The sequence below is a fragment of the Chiloscyllium plagiosum genome, chromosome 30, assembly GCF_004010195.1.
Source record: "Chiloscyllium plagiosum isolate BGI_BamShark_2017 chromosome 30, ASM401019v2, whole genome shotgun sequence".
In the NCBI taxonomy this organism is placed as follows: Eukaryota; Metazoa; Chordata; class Chondrichthyes; order Orectolobiformes; family Hemiscylliidae; genus Chiloscyllium; species Chiloscyllium plagiosum.
The window spans coordinates 29,324,362-29,344,493 of NC_057739.1; positions in this window are offsets into that span (position 1 = coordinate 29,324,362).

The window sequence follows — 20,132 nt, forward strand, 5'->3', positions numbered from 1 at the left end:
GCAGAATCCATTATCATCTTTGTTTTAATTTATTTCACTTCATAATTTAGACCATTACAGAAGGCTCAGCTTTTGCATTTTAATTTCTTGTTAAATATAAGCTATGGGTCTTGTCCAGATATGAAAGTAGGCTGCTTTATGACTCCCATATATAAACAATACAGACGAGTTGTCTGAGTAGAAACTCTCTGCCCTGACTTGCTTTTTGTAAGCTCTCAACACCATCTAAAAATTACCTAGAATCTGTGTTCTAGAGTAATGCAGACAAACGTGCTGCTAGGACTAGGTTTCGGGTAGATTTACTTGAAGTTTTGTCTCTTTGCCCCCTTCTGTTTTGGGAGATCTTCAGGTAGTGCTTTTCCACTTTTCATCCAGCAACAGCCTCAAAGAAGAGCACTAACTCCCTGTGAGCTGTAGTGTGATTTTTATGTGCCAAGCTTCAGGTAACATAGTATGCCCTGGGTGAACAATAAACCTTTTGCTCTTGATAAGCTCACTCACTATAGCAAGAGACATCTCATACTCTCTGGATGCCTCTAATAAGCAAGACAAATAACATGCTGACAAATCATTTCTCTTGGGCTATAAACAATGAATCAGGTTTATTACAAAATTCTATTGAACAGAAACAGGAGTAAAGACAGCCAATTTCATGAGGTCAGAGAACTTAACTTATTTTGTCTCTTATTCAAATTAAAAATCAATTAAAACATTTCAAAGTCTTTAAGTTCCTCAATAGCACAGTTTGTGCTAGAACTCTAATGCAACTTTGGTTTGTGAAATGGAGTGTTCACTGGACATTCTTTTTTCAGTTTATCCACTGTTTGATGATGTTCAAATCTAATAAAAGCTGCGATAAGGGGCGATGATGTTACCCAGGCACCATCCCATTGTGTGGTGTTCCACTGCCCCTGTGCTGAAGTGGAGTGGATTAGGAATAGATGTCGCAGCTCAAAGCTGTGTGTTCTCATGAGATGCCATGGGCTAACAGCAGATCTGTGCCTCAGCGCAAGTCTGACCTCTTGGCTCAGCGTATTCAACATGACTCAGGAAGCCATGGCCCTTCAAGTGCCCTTGAATCATTGTCAACAAAGTGAAAGTAAAAAGTACATTCCATTAGAAGATACAGATGAGTCAGCTACATGAGTGGCATCCCCTGGCACTGAAGCTCAACAGAGAACAGCATTGGAAAATGTGGGTGATCTCCATGCTATATATCATCCATTGAATGGCAAAGCAGTAGTAGGGGGGTAGGGCCTTGCTTTCATTTTGTGGGTTGGGTCGAGGGGGTTGTTTCCAGAAGTTAAGGCGAAAGGGGAAGATCCTGGAGTTTGGTTGGTGGGAGGTGGGGGTGGGTCTGTAGTAAGATTGTATTGTGAGATATGCTGGAATATCAGAATGCTACAGGGGGCTGGCAGCTTTCAGAAGCAGTTTTTTGTTGATTAGAACGTGAATACTCAGCAGTTGTAGCAAAAGTGCAGGTGGCTGTAGCAGAAATTCAAGAGTGGAGTTAAGATAGTCATGTCATGAGAGTCTGTGAGCATCTTAGATAGGATCAGGTTGAGGTAAACAATTGCTGTGTTTATTATTGTGGAATGGGGCCTGACACTGGCCTTACATTTAGGGGCAAGTACTTGCATCTGGCAGAATGGAGGATCCCCAGATAGAGAGTGATTAATGATAAAGGGTTTGGGGTGCTGGCATTAAACTGTTACGATCTAAGCTTAACAGAGAGGCTCGGGGTGTTTAAACCATGGGTTCTTGGAGCAGAGGGATGGTTTTGCTTCTGGATTGCATTGTTTCCAAGGGTTCAGAAGTGAGGAGTGGACAGCAGGCGACATGGAAACATTATCTGGAGAGATTTGGTGGTTTGGTAGCATTGAGCAAAGCAATGCTGGAAGCTTGGAGAAGCACCAGAGTCTGGCAATGATGAAAGAGGCAAAACCCTGGTTACATACAGAGGAGCTTAGCAGAGTGTAAACTGAAGACTCCTCCAGACTCTGTCAGCTAATCTCAGCTGCTACTGATTTCAAATCTGTTTTAAACTGAGAAATCAATTCATAATTTGATCTGACATTTCAGTGAGGTACTAAGGAATTGCTGCATTGTCACTGATTTTCCTTCAGGTGTGGTGTAGAAGAGGACTCAATGGGCCAAAGGGCCTCTTTCTGTGCTGTAACACACTGATTATATCACAAAGCACAATCCATTGTTGCAGATTGGATGGTAATTTTTTGAAATATTCAACAAACAGCAGCAGGTTCTCATGTTCAACACCATTGCATACAGATTGGCCTCATGTCAATGCTGGGTACAGAAACATGCTGTGTGCAAAAGGGCTTCCATGTTTGGCTGTACCACCGATGCTGTATGCACCTGAAAGATGCCCCTTGTAAATGAAACACCATTGGGCTGGCTCAGGGAAATGTGCTAAAACAAGTTTTACCGTTTGTGCAGCAATCTGTATGAAGTTGCAGTGTGGCGAAGGACAGTAGCATGTTATTGGAAGTCCAGAGGTTGAAATCCCTTGGATCTGAACTGGCAGTTAGACAGTGGAGCTGGTGAGTATTTTAAGCCCAGAAATGTAGGCTCAGTTAGTTTTTTCAAAACCCAATTATTGATATCCATGACATGGAAATATCTTCTCTTTCTAGCCACCATCACCAGCTATTCGCCAACCATCTGCTACTACTTGTCGTCATCAGCAGAAATACAACCATGGTCTCAGTTTTGACGGAGAGTCACTGGACATCGTTTCTGTCTTCACAGTTGTTGCCCGACCTGTTGAGTTTCTCCAGCACTTTGTGTTTTTTACAGATCTCCAAAATCACACGACACCAGGCTGTAGTCCAACAAGTTTACTTGAAAGCTAGTTTCCTGACGAAGGAGCAGCACTCCAAAAGCTTGTACTTCCAAATAAACCTGTTGGCCCATAGCCTGGTGTTGTGTGATTTTTAACTTTGTCCACCCCAGTCCAACACTGGCAGCTCCACATCTTGTCTTATGAAAATATTGATGCCAGAGGACAGGAGTGCAGTAAAGGTGATGTCTGTGATACGGGGCCCTGTGTTATTCAATTGTGCTTGGATATGCAACAAGTGATTTGCCATGGAAAATTTGGTGAGAAGGAACTTCATCTCAAGACACCCTTTCCATTACTTCCCTGGTACAGTCGCTGACTGCTACTATCCTGTTGGAAGGCCTCTGAATGGTCTCAAGTTTGAGAAACTGCTTACTGCCCTCAATTGGAACTTAATGCCTTAATGCCTCTGGAGGGGCACCTTTAGGTCATGAATGTTCCCCATGGGTAAGTTCAGGACCGGGAAATGGCCCAACTCCTGATGGCAGCTGTTGAAATGAAAATTCAACCCAGTTCTGAAGAAGGGTCACTGGATCCTAAAAGTTAACTCAGATTTCTCTCCACTAATGCTGCTAGACCTGCTCAGGTTTTCCAGAAATTTCTTGTTTTGTTTTGGTGTCCTTTACCTACGTTATTTTTGTCAGACAACTTAAAATTATTGCAGAAGGCAAACATGCCAACCCTTTTCTTCCTTCCTTTCTCCAATATGCTGGCCCACATGGGTTCCAGTTCCATCAGATCAGACCACATTGAGAGTGTCATTTCTTTCATGTGTGATCCATGATGTTATTCACCTGCTGGAGTGTTGCTGCAGGATCAATCTTTGCTTTCCCTGATGCATACACACATACCAGGTAACTTGCATAGTGATCAGAGCTTGGAGCAATTCTGCCACCCATACCTAAGCTCAGAGATGTTAAGACAATGATCTGGACGAGGGCATCCAAAGGTGCTTTCTTTTATTCTGTGCTTTGTTATCTCTCATGTTTTAACTGGGCAATGGCCTAGGTAAATTGGAGACACAATGGCTGCAGAGGATAACTGAGAAGCATTCACATGTTACCTTTGCATGAAGAGACTACCTTGTGCTTATGAGTCTCTGATATCTTTGTGGATCTATGATGCCATTTGTTCCAAGAATATTGGAGAAGTCATTACAGTTGACAAATAGAGTGCCCCAAGATTATTGGTACTACACAGTGGTAAGGTATAAGCTCCTTTAGTTGTGGAGTTTGTATCCTGTGAGCTGGTTTTCCTGTTAATAATGTTCCTTTTAAGAGGCTTCAGTTGTACTGATAATTGTTTATGCAGTCATTTGGTACAACACTACGGTTAGAATGACATGTCCTATTATGCATGTCATTCTACTTCATATTTCAGGCTAATGAAATCCATTCCCATATTTATTCAGTTGAATGTGTAGGTTAGTGAACACAAGAGCACTGATGAATTGAATAAAAGGAATTGGAGATGGGGTAAATTAAAAGCAGGGAAAGGGAGCTGTGTTTTCATGAAGGGAATTCAGTATGACTGCTTTTAATAGTAGAAAATTCTATTGACCCCACTTTTATGTATTCGGCACTGGCATTACTGTAACTGATTTTAATGTAATGTGTATATAGGAAAGATAAGTAAATCCTATTTCAGAAAACTGGCCTAGTTTCTGGTTTAAAAGGCATATTGAACAACGGATAAAAAAAAATGCTTGAAGTCTGCTGAGGACAGCTGTAAAACTGAACAGCATTTGCACCCTCCATAAAAAGACATTTGAAAAATGGAAAGAAAATACAATGAATAATTCCTGAAATTGGAGATTTCTATAAGGCATAGCTTCAAATCAGAGAGCAGGCTATATTGACAACTGACAATATGCCGCTTGTGTACAGCTGCTATTGTATCCATCTCAGTTCATAAGGTTTGATAAAAACTGCCACTGATATCATATGGTGTAATGGATCATTTTCTGGGTTAGCTGTCTGTCACATTTATAACCTCGTCTTATAGTACAGTACTAGTGTGGGATGTATACCTACTCCTGTGTATTGTAACCAGCTGGGAGTGATCTTGAAATGCTTCACAATAGAAATGAGCGATAATCACCTGGTTAATACTGCAGTGAAATATATTACAGGGGTTTCACACTAGGGGACCTGAATTCTTTGATATTGAGCAGAGATGAAAATGAGAAGATAAAAAGAGGAGAGGTAGCAGCCTATAATTTACTGATTTTTTTTTAAACATGAATGCTTTCACAAACATTTTGTCAAAAATGCATCCAGCAATTGCCAAGTTTTGTAGGAGACAGCCACTGAGTGACCTACCTAGTTTCTACATGATCTGGGAAGACAGTAATCAGAAATAAGACAAATGCTTACATTACCTTGAAGTCTGCTCTTCTAGCACAGAACTGACAAAATCATTCCTTGAAGTCAGTAGATGAGAAAATAAAATCTGATCAGCTGTGCAGAGCCTGGAAATCAACTGATTTTGGAGATCAATAAGAATCAGGAATAGGGCTCTTGTGGCGCAGTGGTAGTGTCCCTATCCTGGACAGGGAGGCCTGGGTTCAAGTCCCACCTACTCCAGAGGTGTGTAATAACATCTCTGAACAGATTGATTAGAAGAATAGGGAAAAAATAGGTTAATTACCATCCCCTGAGCCTGTCCTGCCATTTTAAAAAAATGTTCATGGAACTTAGGTTTCACTGGCTAGACCAGCATTTATTACCCATCCTTAATTGTCCAGTGGGCAGCAAAGTGTCAATTGTATTACAATGGTTCTGGGTTCATATGTAGGCCAGCAGATTTCCTTCTATATAAGTCAACTAAGTCAGTTTTTGCAACAGTCAACAGTGGTTACATGATTGCCAATCCACATTTTATTGAACTTAAACCTCACCATCAGCCATGATGGAATTTTAGCCCATGGTTTCAGAACATTGTATCTGTATATACCTTGGAAGATTCCACACTTTTTTAATGGAGCAAGCGAAAAACCAATTGTAGGGATGACCAACATAGGTGACATTTCACAGGTTGACAGTTGTTTCTGGCAGGTTCCATGAGATGAGAAGTTGGGACTATTTATCACATTCATCTCTCCATTTGAAAGATATTATTTCAATAGATTGTCCTTTGGAATCACCTCAGCTCCAGAAATGGGCAGCATGGTGGCTCAGTGGTTAGCACTACTGCCTCACAGAACCAGGGACCCGGGTGCGATTCTCCCCTCAGGTGACTCTCAGTGTGGAGTTTGCACATTCTCCCCATGTCTGCCTGCGTTTCCTCCCACAGTTCAAAGATGTGCAGGGTAGATGGATTGGCCATAGTAAATTGCTCATTGTGCCTGTGGATATGCAGGCTAGGTGGGTTAGCCATGAGCAATGTAGGGTTACAGAGGTGGTAGCGGGAGTGGATCTGGGTGGGATGCTGTTCAGAGAGTTGGTGTGGACTCGATTGGCCGTATGGCCTGATTTCATACTGTAGGGATTCCATGATTCTATATTTCAACATACTATGTCTAACATTCTACAAATGTTGTCGTGCATTATACATCTTATGGATAATATCCTGATTCATACAGAAGTAATGGTAATTTGTGGCCAATTAGTATATAACAGTCTTGAAATGACTGCAGCTAGCAAGGTCTACACTCAATATGAATTCTGTTTAACTTCTGGGACATACAATTGAAAAGGTTGGCCTAAAACAAAGCCCCCAGAAAACAAGGGCAGTAAAAAGTGTGTCCTCCAAGGCCAGTACATGAGATTCCTGAGAATGGTAAAACAATTCAGCAAATTTTTACTCCACTTGGTAATCATCACAAAGCCTGTGAGGTACTTACTCAAAACATCTCAGGCATGGTGTTGGGATGTACATCAGGAAGAGGCCTTTCAGCAGGTCAAAGACTTCCAAAGATGCCTTGGCTCACTACAATCTATCGTTCCTGACTATTATTATCGTGGCTGCCTTAGCCGTGGATATTGGAGCAATGGTCTTCCAGTATTTTGTATGGAGTGTCCATATCAGGAAACTTGCATATGTTTGGGATAGATAGCATACTGATTTTCAGCTTGCATACTGGGTCTCACACTTCTTATGGTGACCAATCATAAGCCATTGTTTTTGCTACTGGACAAAAAAGAATTGGCAAAAATGTCACCACAGATACAATGTTTTCACTGTTTACTCATGAGAGTTCCATACGAGACCAAAGGTTTGCAAGGGAAAATTGCAGATGTCAGAAGATTCTCTCTCCAGAGCGATGTTGACAACCTTGCATTAGCTGATAAAGGATTTGCTGGCAAACTCAATCCATACACTCAAGCATCAAAAACATTATGGCCTACAGCAAAAACAAAGCTTAACTTCAAGTAAACAGAGCCCCAATGCTGTATAGATGGTTGGTCAGAAATGACACTAGATTGCTTAGTTATGGAAACTTCTTTTGAACATAGAAAACACTTCACTCTTGTTGATGACTTTATTGAATTTTGACGACAGACTCCTTATCCCTTCTTCACTAAGAACTAAAATCTTTGGCAAGGTACGTCAAGGAGAACTGGACATCACAAAATTTAACCCCGGAGCTTGAGTTTCAGTGTGGTGGCCAAGGATGACTAAACAGTCAGGTGTTTGCATAATTAACTGACAGACATAGCCACAAAAGAAAGGAAGCACTTATTCCTACTACCTTTCCCATCAGACTATAGGAAAGTATAGAGACTGCTGTGTTTATGTCTGAAGGATGCTGACCACTGGACCACTGAAGTGGGTGACTATTTCTCTCAATGGATAGAAGTAAAAGAATTGTATACTATTACCACAGTTGTATTTGCCCTACATAAAACTGTTACCACTTGTAAACTGGTGATATCTGATAATGGACCACCATTTGCCAGTGAGACCTTTTTAGAAATTTGCAATCTTTTCAGAGTCCCAGCACACTCACCAAGATGCCCTCTATTGAATGGAAAAGCTGAACATAGAATCCAAACAGACTTAAAAGAGAATGTCAACTTCTTGCCCGCTCCACTGCACTTCAATGTGGCTTGTCATCAGTGGAACTACAAATGAGGAAAGAAACTAAAAACTCAGCTCCCAATCCTTCCAAATGGGTTGCCTCCATAAGTGAGTCTCAAAGATTTAAAAATCGCTATCACAAAGAGCAGAAATTCCGTTAGCAAAAAAATGACGAATTACAGCGGATGGTTTCATACCAAAACCTTTGACACATCTGGCCACAATCAGACAGTATGGATCAAGGATATCAACAGGAATGGGTCTGACATACAACATGTACCAAAATGACAGTAGTCATTGCGCATTAACACGTAAGGAGGCACAGTGCTTGGAAATCATAGATACCTTGACTCACTATTGATTCACAACCCATCACTGATTAAATGGGATTAACTTAATAAATGACACAAAGAACCTAACTAGCCATAATCATTTTCAATCATGAGACAAACTACCAAGTCATCCATTGTCAGATGATCAAAAAGCTGAACTTCCATGTTCAACACATATATGATCAGCAAGGATAGTCTGACCTCTGGTTTGAATTTAGAAAGCCAGAAATTTAGGGAAGGGAACTGGGGTTAGTGATAAATCTGGTAGGAGAAAGTGAGGACTGCAGATGCTGGAAATAAGAGTCGAGAGCTGGAAAAGCACATCAGGTGAGGCAGCATCATTCGAGCAGGAGAGTAGACGTTTCAGGCATAAGCCCTTCAACAGGAGATTAGTGATAAATCTATTTGGTAAAGCTAATATACTTATTTGAGCCAATTTTATAAAGAATTCTCTTCTTGACTGAGGTGTGGTGTCCCTCGGGTTAAACTACCACCAATCATTTCTCTCTCCCTCTTATTTGAGAGCAGTCCCATAGTCTCTTTGGACTAGGTGACTTTAACTTTACAATATTTTGCTGTCGGAAACAATCCCTGGTGCACTCCATAAATTTGTCTTTCATCTTATTCTTCTCCATCTGATTTGTCCAGTCAATATGCAGATTTAAACCACCCCTGATAATTGTCGTGCTCTTCCTATATGTCTCTATTATTTCCTGATTTACATTAGTTCTACAGAGAGGCAACTTTTTAAGGTCTATAGACAAGTCCAACTCATCACTTCTTTCATTTGCTATTTCTTATCTCCACCCAAACTAATTCCACATCACGATCTGTCATATCCATATTACCGCTGACCACTGTGCTGATTGCTTTCTTTGTTCAATGTCATGCCACCTCTTTTACCATTGTATCTATTTTTTTCTTACATGTCAAATGCCCTTGACTATTTAGTTTCCAATCCTGGTCACCCTGCAACCATGTCGCTGTGGTAACAATCAAGTCATATTTATTTGTTTCTATTTGTGCCATCTATCTGGTTACAAGTCTGTTTGTGCCATCTATCTGGTTACAATCTTGTTACATCTATCTTGCATTCAGATAAAGAGATGTAAGCTTTGATTTTTTTTAACATTATGACTTACTCTGGTTCTAATTTCTGCTGCACACCTCTGCCCCTTCTTGTGACATTGATTATGGTCAGCCTTTTCACTATCTAATATCTCTGATCCCTTATTTTTGATTTCATAAAAATTTACCATGAGTTGAACCTTCCTTCCATGCCTGTCCCTCTCCACCAATTAGTTTAAACTCTATCTACAAACCTAGTTTTACAATTTGCCAGGCCACAAGGTTAAAATGAAGTCTGTCCCAATGGAAAAAGTCTCTTTTTCCCCAGTGCCCTATGAATTGGAACCCTTTTCTCCGACAGCAATCTTTGCACTACTTGTTTATCTCTGTAATCTTATTTATCCACCTCCAACTTGTACTTGGCTCAGGATGTAATCTGGAGAGTGTAGTTCTGCTTTTTAATTTTGCCCCGGTCTGCTTGTAATCCCTCAGCAGAACCTCTTTTGTGTTCCTACCTATGCCATTGGTATCAACATGCACCATGGCACTGGATCCTTCCATTCTCAGTCCAAATTCTTGTTCAGCCCTGAACCTTGGCTACAGGTAGGCAACATGCTCTTCAGGGCTCCCTGTCTTTGTTGCAGAGAACAATATTTATTCCTCAATTGTATACCCTATTAATACTATATTTCTCTTTTCTCCATGCACCTGAGTGGCAATGTGTACCACAGCATTGTGGTTGGTTCATTCCTCTTACTTGCAGTCTGTGCCCTTGTCCATACCTGGGCCAAGAACCTTGTACCAACCGGACAAGGTACCATGGAACTCACCGATGTTGACTCTCAATTTCTGATCAAATTCAACCCCCTGTAACTAGCCATTAAGTACAATGTAATAATCATATTCTATTCAACAAGACCAAGCCCCTCTTCTGCCAAGGACATTGTGATGTGCCTTTCTCCACTTGGTATCAGTAACTTAGACTAATACCAATAAGAATGATTTGGGAATTGGAGAAAGAAGGTTCTGCTTCATTTATATTGACTGCACCTGGAGTATTGTATGCTGTTCTGGTCCCAATGCCTAATGAAGGATATATTTACCATAGAGCGAGAGCAGCAGAGGTTCACAGGACTGCCACCATCCTGCCAATCATTGTCAAAAGAAGAGACATTGAGTATATTGTGCCTATATTCTCTTGGATTTAGAAGAATGAGAATCATCTCATAGAAAATCCTTTAAGGGATTGACAGAGGAGGTGCAGGAAGGATGTTCCTCTTGGCTGTGGTTTCCAAAATTGTGGCTCTGAACTGAAAAAGGAACTTCTTCACTCAGACAATGGTGAATCTTTGGAATTCTCAACCCAAACAGCAGTGAAAGCTAAATCATTAAATTCACGAGAGATAGATCAATAGATTTCTTGATCCAAATGACATAAAGGGATGTGGGATAGCATAATAACTTGGCATAAAAAGTAGATAATCTGACATAATCGCAAATGCCAGAGCAGGCGCCATGGATTGAATGGCCTACTCCTGCTCAAAAATGCCTGTGCTTCTAGAAGGATTGGTGGCAGTGCATCAGGCAACACACCTGAGCTGGTTCCAATGGCCACAATGACAACCTAAACCATTCTCTGGAGTGGAATTTGAACTAGAATCTTAAGGCAAATCCATTACCTATAGATGACACCTGTTGGTGCTCCAGTTGGTGAACTTGCTTTGTTATCACTCAAGTAGATCTACATAGGGGAAGGGGTGGGGGGGTTAGAATTAGGAAAATTTTGACAGTTCATTCAAAATTAAAACTGGGGTAGCCAGTGGAAATGTTGTCAAAGAACAAATAAAAAGAGGCTGGATCAATTGTTAAGTGCAGGATATTCCCTGAGAATTGATGTTGTTCTGAAGTCTTCTGTGTGATTGACAGCTGTAGTGTTGAATTAATGTAATTGTGTATTAATTTAGCTGTGAAGTCTTTGTTGTTCATTTGCAGCTGGCATGTGCTAACAAATTGTCCAGATGTATGTTGAATTTGCTTAAATGTTTTATAACTTATGTTAATGGATGAAGGAAGATGGAAAAGCAGGTGGTTAATTTGAAAAGGAATAAAGAAAAGCTACCAAAACTGATCAGAGTGTGGCTGTGATCTTAAATGAAATATTCACATGAGAACAATAGAGCAAGTTGCAATCAGAGCTAAACTCAAACCCTTTAATGAATATCTTTCCTCCTTAAAGGGGAAATACCACAACTAAGAGGAAGGAATTATATGGATAGAGCTATTTTAGCTCGATCAGTGGGTAAAGGGGATAACACAGAAGAATTTTATTCTAGATAGGCGATGAGACTGTGGGATTTTGTGCACATGAAATTCCTTTGCACCAAAACAACATCATAACCAATCAGCACATGGAAAATCCAGCCTGGTAATCCTACCCATTGGGTCTCTTTGGACAACAAACTCCCCATTTTCCTGAAAAGGGTCCTGTTTGAAGTCAGACAGTTTATTTGCCTCACTGCACTGCAATTCAACTTGATTCTCACTTTATAAAGGCAACAAACTCAAACCTTTAGAAAGGTTGCGACTCTTGGCTTTTGTCACATAGAAGCAAAGTAAGTTCAAAATGAGCAAAAATCGAACCTCATGCAGCAGCCACTGATCTGATAAGAAGCTGCCAAACCAAACCATATCTTGTAGTTAGTTGCAACTTGGTCACAATGAAATGAGTGATAAACGAGTAATGAGAAAAAAGACACAAATGCAGCAGGAGGATGAAAGTATTTAAATCAGGGTAAGTGGAGTGGATGCACAGATCTCGATCGATGTGACTGGGTGATGGAACAACTGTGAGGGGCTGATTAGTCTATTCCTGTTACTAAGTGGCACGGTGGCTTAGTGGTTAGCACTGCGGCCTCACAACACCAGGGTCCCAGGTTCGTTTCCAGCCTCGGACGACTGCCTGTGTGGAGTTTGCACATTCTCCCCGTGTCTGCAGGGTTTCCTCCACGTGCTCCAGTTTCCTCCCATAGCCCAAAGATGTGCAGGTCAGGTAAATTGGCCGTGCTAAATTGCCCATAGTGCTAGGTACATTGGTCAGAGGGAAATGAGTCTAGGTGGGTTACTCTTCGGCAGGTCAGTGTGGACTGGTTTGGCCGAAGGGCCTGTTTCCACACTGTGGGGAATCTAATCTAATTTAAAGCAAGTCAGTAAAACATGAACGAGTCTGTGGTAGCATCCCTGAGAAGGTGACCTTGGTTCAAGTCCCACCTGCTCCAGCAGTATATAATAACATCCCAGAGTAGCCTGATTAGAAAATATCTAAACCATAAAAGAGTCCTACTTTTAAACTGGCTTCTTTAATTTTGAAGATAGGCAATGCACACCCCCCCCAAATACATCTGGGAGGCTTTGTCCCAATTAAATGGATTTTTGAAAGTAAATTCATGAAAGATTTTTGTTGCACTGACTAAGTTATACTAAAACTCCTTGAAGTGCTAGTGTGGGATACATTGTCCAGTCACTTCAGGTTTAGACTAATCAGCCCCTCATGGTTGTTCTACCACTATTACTATTTGGAAATGTTACTTCTCTGAAAGCACTGGATTTGTTAAAGCAGTTATCCTGAAGACAAAGTGAATGCTGAGTTGTATCTGGAAAGCATAAGATAAGAGGTCAGAACAGAAAAAAACAAATATTGTGCCCATTAGTGATGAGACTGATCCAGAATTATGAGTTTTGTTTCCTGGCTGCTTTTTTAACAACTGTAAATTTGACAATAAATGGACAAAATTGGCTAAAGCATTACTGTCGCTGATGGCTACCACCATTTTCATCTCCACTTACGTTGCACAAACTGGTTGGCAGGTGATCATTTTTAGCTGTTTCTAAGTGAGTAATGCAACTAAAATGCTTACACACACGTCTTTATTACATATATGTACACGTATGTGTGTGCGATACACTAATAAAGAATTGCATTTGTACAGTAACTTTGCATGAAAACTAGGTGTCAAAGAATGCTTTATGGTCAAAGGGGTACCTTTTAAAAGAAAGTATATCAATTGTTGTAGAATAGGAAATGCAGAATCCAAGTTCTGCACAGCATGCACCAAGTGTGCATACACAACAATTCCTGGTACAATTCTGGGCAGATTGGAATCAGGATTTACAGTGTACTGTGAAAAAGCACGCATATACATTTTCTACGCCTCAAAAGTACTAAATTGGCTGCAGGTATTGGGATGTCCATGTTTTTTTTCACCCTCCCTCCCTCCATTCAGATTTAACTGACTGGAATCTTTTATTCAGTGCTATAGAATCCCTACAGTGTGGAAACAGGCCCCTTGGGCCAACAAGTGCACACCAACCCTCCAAAGAGTATCCCATCCAGACCCATTACCCTACCCTATTGTCCTATATTTACCCCTGATTAATGCACCTAGCCTACACTTCCCTGAACACTGTGGGTAATTTAGCATGGCCAATTCACCTAACCTGCACATCTTTGGATTGTGGGAGGAAACCAGAGCACCAGGAGGAAACCCACGCAGACAATGTGCAAACTCCACACAGACAGTTGCCCAAGGCTGGAATCAAACCCGGGTCCCTGGCGCTGTGAGGCAGCAGTGCTAACCACTGAGATATCATGCCACCCCAGCATTCCTCATTCATCTGTCAGGGACAAAGACACCAAGGCCAGTTGTAAGTTGCTGCTGTCCTGACTGAAAGCAACTAACTGAGCACAGATTGGGAAATGAAACTGAAGCTTTCTGATATATACAAGTTTTAGTACTAGATACAAGTACAAGTGATAGTGATTGAGGTCGTAACATTAACTAGTTATACTCATTTAAATTTCAGAGTAGCTGATTCTCCATTTTACTCACCAGAATATGCAACCATTGCCAATTACCACCTTGAAAAACATACTTTTCACTTTCTTCAGCAGATTTCACCCCCTCTTTCCTATTTCTCATAGAATTCCTACAGTGTGGAAACAGGCCATTTGGCCCAACAAGTCCACATCAACCCTTTGAAGAGCAACCTCACCCAGACCCATTTCCCTACGCTATTGCTCTACATTTACCCCTAACTAATGCAGCTAATCTACACATCCCTGAACATTATGGGGCAATTTAGCATGGCCAATTCACCTAACCTGCACATCTTTGGACTGTGGGAGGAAACCGGAGCACATGGAGGAAATCCACGCAGACACGGGGAGAATGTGCAAACTCTGCACAGACAGTCGCCCGAGGCTGGAATTGAACTTGGGTCCCTGGCGCTGTGGGACGGCAGTGCTAGCCACCGTGCCACCCTTAATCATTTACTTAATCCATTGAGAGAGAACGTGGGGAAACCATAAGTTTTTTTTTTAAGAAAGGACTCATCGGTTTTATTTTGTAACAAGTTTTCATTAGCAAATAGTCCTGTGATATTCTGACATAACTGACAACAGTTAATTCACCAACAAACTATGGGTTTATTTACAGTGTGGAGCCAATGGAATATACTTCGTTATGTGACCCATGAATTGATTACAGTCTTAAACATAATACTGGATTGATGAAACTACTGTAGCATCTATTTGTGGAATGAGTGGAGAGTGTCAAGCTCCTGGGAGTGGTCATCAACAACAAGCTTGGGTTACAAAGGCCCAACAACGTCTCTTCTTTCTCAGGCATCTGAGGAAATTTGGCATGACGGTGAATATCCTTGCCAACTTTTATAGGTGTGCCATCGAGAGCATTCTGTCTGGATGTATCACTACCTGGTATGGCAACTGTACCATTCAAGATCGGAGACGGTTACAGAGAGTGGTGAACTTGGCCCAGACAATCACAAAGGCCAACCTCGCATCTATAGAATACATCTACCAGGCCCGCTGTCAAGGAAAGGCCACCAGCATTCTCAAAGTCCAACCCACCTTGGCAATTTTTTTTATAACCTCTACCATTGGGGAGAAGGTACAGAAGCCTGAGCACACGCACAGCTGGTTTCGAAACAGTTTCTACCCTACTGTTGTTAGAATACTGAATGGACTCACAAACTCTTAACATTTGCCTGTACCTGTGATTTTGGTTTTGCCGCTGTTTACCTATTATTTACTTATCTATGCTATTTAACTCTGTGATCTGCCTGTATTGCTTGCAAGACAAAGCTTTTCACTGTGCCTCGGTACATGTGACAATAAATAAATTCAATTCAATTCAATTACTTTCATTGGCGTTTTCAAATTCTACAACAAATGGCTCTCCTGTTGTTGTGGTGTTTAGATATCTGCTAGGCATTTGACCTGATATGTGGATCGACTGAAAAAAAGAGATGTATCACATCTAAAGTTAATTTATGGTGATGTTAATAGATTACTTTGCAAGATGTTGGACATAAGTTTAACCAGCAAATCATACTACTTTCATGGGACTTTAATTTATTCCGATATTTGATTGATCATTTCAGTAATCAAAGGAATATTTGATCACTGAAATAATCACTCAGCACAGCTCTAATGGCCTTTTATTGTGACACTGTTAACAGCTATAATTGCGTAGCAGCTAGTGATCTTGAACTAGTCATTGCAGATTCACAAGTGTGCAACAATCCTTTTGTGCTGGACAGTATTGGACAAGGAATCCTGTATAAACTAGCTGAAACAAATCCCCCAAGATTCTGGAAGCACACAAGCATGAAGAAGTAATCCTTTGTTTGTGTGAAGGATTTGCTGTGGCTGATATTTATGGTCAATACACATAACCTTGTGGGTCAGTGGCTTGTATTCTTGTGACAGAATGTCACCCAGTTTGGTTTTGATTTTGTAAATATTCCACCTCAAGCTATGAATGCTTCCACACAGTGAAACCTCCACCTTTTATGTAGCTGTGGGGAAATATATGAATTTGTGATGTTTAATGGAAATGAAAGATCTCTCTCTGCGTTTAACTCTTCCAATACTAACAACCATCAGGATAGCAGTAATATAGCTCACATACTGCTGTAAACATTCAATTGGAGCATATTCATAAAAATATTATTTATAATTTCTTAATTTAGGGAAGTCAGAGGACGGAAAGGATGCCATTTGGAAAACAAGGAACTATTTTATCCCTTTAGTGCTGGTTGATGTAACAGAAGGAGTGACTTCTCAACACAGCACACCCTGTCGACAACATATTCCTCACTATAACACTCTCTGTATAACATCCGCCCTCCATAAAACTGACATCTTCATAACATTTTTCTGTCTATAACACTCTCCTTGATAACACTGTCCCTTCAGTAATGCTCTCTTGTCTAAAATGCTCTTCATTCTATAACACTCTCCTCTCAATAATGTTGTCTTCTGAATAACACTCCCATGTCTATAACATTCTCTAGCTTATAGGGCAGCACAATGGCAAGCACTGCTGCCTCACAGCGTCATGGACCCAGGTTCAATTCCACCCTTGTGTGACTGTCTGTGTGGAATTTGCACATTCTCCCGGTGTCTGCTCCGGTTTCCTCCCACAGTCTAAAGATGTGCAGGTTAGGCAGGTTCGCCATGGGAAATGCACGGTTGAGGGGATAGGGTAGGTTGGAGGAAGGGGGGAAGGGCATTGAAAGGGTGGGTTTGAATGGGATGCTGTCCAGAGGCTGTTCTTTCTGTAACGCTCTCTTCTTTACAACGTTGTCATCTTTATAATGCTGTCTTTCTGAAATACTCTCCACTTCACCGCATTCTCTGCTTGCTAATGCTATAAAACATCTTGCTTTAACATACCCTTCTGTTTAAAACCCCTGTCTCTATAAGACCCCTCTCTCAACAATATTCCCCTCTCTATAATGCACCAATATCTATAAAACCCTTCCTTACCATGCCTGCAATGCCTTGACAGTGCTTCCTCAATAAGTTCTCCTCTAACATTACCCTTTTGATAATACTCCTCCCTCGATAACATACTCCTCTCTCTATAAAACCCCCTGCTCTCTCTAACAATCCCCTCTATATCACTCTCCTCTCAACTACAATGCCTGCCTTTAATTACAGTTGCTGTGTCATCCAATGATACAGATCCAATGTGTCTGTGTTAAAATGCTGTGGATGGTTTTGATGTTTGACATGGAATATAAAACTGAGTTCTGTTTCCTCAGAATGTCGTGGAATATTGATTACCTGAAGAAAGTTACTTTCCAAATTGTTTGGTTGTCAGGGGAGCTCTTGAACAAATCTGAGAACTACAGGCTCAAATATAGCCTGTCACTCTGTGGCATATTGGCATCTCATTGCTGTGTGAAACCAGGAGGCCAGCAGGCATTCATTGTACTGAATTTCTTTATTGATTTATTTTAATGTGAAGTGTTCACATTCCACTGCTGAGTTAGAAACTGAAAGTCGTGCATGCAGATTTGTTGCTGTTTGTACATTTACTGGGTAACCTTTATAAACACACACAGCTTTGTGCGATAATCTCTTGGGGGAGGGCAGCCAAAGAGTTAAAGCAGCATAGGCAGAGAAAACCAAAGTTCTTTTGAAAGATTTGACATTAGGAAAACAATTTGCTTCATTCCTAGTTGTAGCTAGTGGCTAAATAACATCCAGATGCTGCTTTATCCATCCAGAACTCCAGCTCTCATAGGCTGCTCTGCAACCTTGACCAAGTATGATATGATATGAGCACATGACAATGACAGGCAGGATAAAGCCCATGAGTCTGCCCAGCATTTCCCACAGGACAATACACTTCGGTCCAGGATATTGGCGAAAAACAGGCACATTGCTCAAAAATGTTTTCCATGGTGATATCGCATTTACACTAGGATGATGTGGAGCAGACCATCATTTTATTGATTTATTACGTTCTACTTTACTTGGGTAATGTTCTATGTTTCTTCATCCACTGTTGTGAGATTTTAACCCTCCTGTCTCATTGCTGTGCACATCTAAGGATACAGAATAGGCCATTTAGGACTGAGATGGTGAAAAATGTCTTCGCCCAGAGACTGCTGAGCCTGTGGAATTCTCTGCCACAGAAAGCAGTTGAGGCCAAAACATTGAATGTTTCCAAGGAAGAATTGGTTCTCAGAGCTAAAAGGATCAAAGGGTATCAGGGGAAAATGGAAACATGATACTGAGCTCGATGACCAGCCATGATCATATTGAATAGCAGAGCAGGCTTAAAGGGCCAAATGGCCTACTCCTATTCCTATTTTCTTGGTTTCTATGTCAGTTTTCTTCCTGACACCTATTTCTACAATAAAAGACGTGCATTCTGTTTAATATCCTACCTTCCTGTGTGTGCACTTTCTAATTGTCTCAAATGGAACCGGAGCATTTGCCGTTAAAAGAGAGAGAAAGAGAGAGAAAGTAAAGGGAGGATTCATGTAAGGAGAATATTTGCTGTTTTAAAAAAAATGCATATATTTTATTATCAAGATTACATTTGAATTTTATCAAGTGTGCTACTCTGCTACCGTTTATGGTTTAGCTAGTGATAATATCTCCAAGAGGAAGGACTCATTACTGTCTACTCCAATTGAAGTACATAACTTACATTTGCATATATGTACTGTGTAATACTGTTGGCTGAATCTTATCATAGACAGTCGATTTCTTTCACTTATCTCACTCTGCAGGTTCACTGCTGTTTGTGTGACAAGCTTAAAAGGGGGTGAAAGTGACAGTGAGCAATTATGATTATTGATAATATTTGCACAATGTCCATGAAATACAGCAAGGTTGTGATATTCCCTCTCCCTCCCTGCTCCCTGTCCTCCCACCCTCACCAACCCACAGTTACCGGCCCAATATATCTGACCATTTGTCCTTTTTCTCGGATGTAGAAATTGGCCTTTGTTGCTCGGGGTAAAACAGAGTCGGGAGTGACATTATCAAGATTTTCTGTTTAGCATTTCCAGCAAAATTGTGATCTTAATTTTTCTTGAATGTTCCTCTGGAAATGACAGACTGTAAGTGTTCACAAACACATTTACAACCCTTTGCAGAGTAATCCTCACTTCTATGTTTCTGTGTGTAGATGATGACACAATCTGGAAGAAGGTGACAGTAATAAGCCACTGAGACCTGAGCCTTGTAGTTGATGAAGTAATCCGAACCCCTTCAGCATTCCTTGCAACAGAAAACAGTCTGCTTGTTTTTCCAGTTTCACAATTTTTCCTGGAGTTTGTGGAATTTCACTGCTATTTTCTTCATTAAAATGCCTTCAAAATGTTTGATGGCAGAATTTATTGATCGACTGCATTCTTTTCTTACTCCATTTAAACCAAAAATGATAGGCTGGAGAGTTTATCACACAGCCCCTGGGCAAGTGAGTCACAGAGACACAAGCGATGTTTGCTAGCCTCAAATGAGCAGAGCCTCTGTCATCATTCCTTAATGGTCACTTCTTCTCAATAATAACATACAAGTGGCAGAGGCGGTTACGTCTGTTAATCTCTTTACTGTATTAAAAATACAGCCAGCCACATCATTACTGCAGCCAGCCCAGAGGAATATTTCCAGGTCATTACTTCAGCTCATTTGAGCTTCCCAAGGTTTTAAAGGGTTCAGAGTTGCATGCAATAAGGTGTCATCCAGTATAATTTCCTGCACTCTAGGTGTTGATGGGAATCCTGGGTCTGGTGTGGCTGTTGACACGAACAATTAAGTCATTCTGGAAATAACACATACATTATGGAGAAAACACAGGCATTAACCACCTCAATCCAGGATTCCTGTTAGTATTATTTTCAGATTTTGATGTTTCTTTCATTTTGCACCTTCTCTGAGATTGTTTAATCTTTGAAACATCACAGGTTTCAACAAAATATCTTCAAAATGCTGAAATAAGCAAAAAGAATCATAGCATGTAAGAATA